We start from the raw sequence: 2,384 nt of genomic DNA on the forward strand, positions 1-2,384 counted from the left end.
CGGGGTCGGGGGCGAGCACGCCGAGGTCGGGGGCGGGCGCGGCGGTGTGACGGGGCCGGGGAAGAGAGAGTGGGGATTTGGGGGAAAAGAGGCGGGATGAAGCAGGGAGGGGGAGAATTTTGGGTTAAGTGGACGTAGCAGTAGCGCGTTTTCACGAAACGCGCTACTACTATTACGAGCAGCTATAGCGATTTTCTGCAGAAACCGCTACTGCTATCTTGACTAGCTGTAGCTCTTTTTCACTAAAGCGCTACTGCTATAACCAGTTTCCCTTTTTTCTTTTCCTCAGCATAATAGGAACATATATATTACATCATTGGACCCTTGCATAATAATGGCTAAGTGTGTATACAAAATAGGAACATATATATTACGTCATTGGACCCATGCGTAATAATGGCTAATTAAGTGTGTATACAAAATAGGAACATATATATATTACATCATTTGACCGATTCCTCAGCGCTGACATTTTCGTTTTTGAGTCAGCTTCTTTCCCTTCTTGTTCGTCAAAGAATAATTGAGCCCCTCATTGTGACTTTGCCTTTTCCATGGAGTATGATTCTTATTTTGACGTATACTTCATCATCATCGTCATCTTCCCTCATTGGGTTGCCGTACTGATCATAGTCTTCCTCGTTGGCGACTCCATCCATTCCAATGATGTTTCTTTTGCCTTTCCTCATGACAACACGACTGGGATTGCATGGGTCGGTTATGAAGAAGCATTGTGTCACGTGCTTAGTGTGTACCCATGGCTCGTTTTTTGCGATAGCGTTCACGGTAGCGCTCTTGGCGTCGGGTATAGTCATGGTAGTGAAAATCCGGCTTTCTCTTTCGACATTCTTAGCCCATCTGACACGGAACATCATCGTGTTGTGCAGTCCAGAGTAGTCAAGCTCCCATATCTCCTCGACCCTTCCATAAAATTGTTCAGTTCTGCCGTTGTCGCTGCCGGTCATGCATTCCATCGTCACCCCTGAGTTCTGATATTCATCACTGTCCATATCTTTGGCCTCCGTGTAGAACGTGTATCCGTTGATATCATATGCCTGATAGGTTACGAGGTTGGGCGAGGGGCCATGTGCTAAGGCGTATATGAGCAATCCGTCCTTAGATCCCTCCTCCGAGGGATTAGCAATAATATGCTCTTTGAACCAATGCAGGAAAGTGGAGTTGTGCTCTCTAGTAACTTCGGCGTCCGTCCTGCATACCCCCCGGTCACGATACTTCTTTGCGATAATTTCTTTGTGCAGTGCCACGAAAGGATCTACCTCGTCTAGGTGTTGTAGCACTACCAAGTTTGCTCTGTCAAAGTCGCTGCGTCGATCTGAGTATGCCACGTGCAGTTCCGTGCGACCGTTCCAGTGACCTTCTCCTTCGAGCCTCCCATCGTGCTTGTTAACGGGCAAACCAACACTAACACCAGGCGGCTGGTCTGCGCCATATAGAAAATTCTCACAGAAAGAGATGCACTCTTGTGTCAAATAGCCCTGGACGATGCTTCCATCCGGACGGGACATGTTACGAACGAATCCTTTGATGATCCCATTCATCCTCTCAAACGGCATCATGTTGTGCAGGAATGACGGCCCCAGGTCTATTATGTCATCCACAATACGGACACACAGATGCACCATCACGTCAAAGAACGCGGGCGGGAAGTACATCTCAAGCTCATTCAGTATCACAACGATCTCTTCCTGTAGCCTTCGGAGCTGCTTCACACTGATCGACTTTCGGGAGATGACGTTGAAAAAGTTGCAGAGACCAATAAGCATGTCACGGACGTGCTTGTCCATTATCCCTCTAAGGGCAACAGGTAATATCTGCATCATCATCACATGACAGTCATGAGACTTCATCCCGCTGAACCTTTTCTTGTCCGTGTCTAGATATCTACTTATCTTGCCACAGTAATCGGAACTAACTTTTGACTCCGGTAAGGCACTTAAAGAATTGATTGATCTCAGCCTGACTTAAGGTGAAGCAAGAAGGGGGGCAATAATCCTCATTCTTTATTTTCTTGCCCTTCTTCTCCCGTGCCTCTGTCTCCGTCTCTGTCTCGTCTGACATTTTACGGGGCGGCATGTGCAGATCTTCCCTGATTTTCAAATCTTGCAAGTCTTTTCTTGCCTTCGGCCCATCCTTGGTCTTATCCGGCATGTTCATCAGTGTTGCGAGCAAGCTCTCAAGGACATTCTTACAGATATGCATTTGATCAAGGCAATGAGGTGTATCGAGTTTGTGCCAGTACTCCAAGTCCCAGAACACAGACCTCGTCTTCCATACCTTCAGCAGCGGCTCCGTCGCCTTCCTCATCGTCTTTCCCGGCGCGGGGCACTCCTTCCAGTTTTTCAACAGCTCATCGATTTTGGCACCGC

This window comes from Triticum dicoccoides, chromosome 3A (genome assembly GCF_002162155.2).
Source record: "Triticum dicoccoides isolate Atlit2015 ecotype Zavitan chromosome 3A, WEW_v2.0, whole genome shotgun sequence".
Taxonomy (NCBI): domain Eukaryota; kingdom Viridiplantae; phylum Streptophyta; class Magnoliopsida; order Poales; family Poaceae; genus Triticum; species Triticum dicoccoides.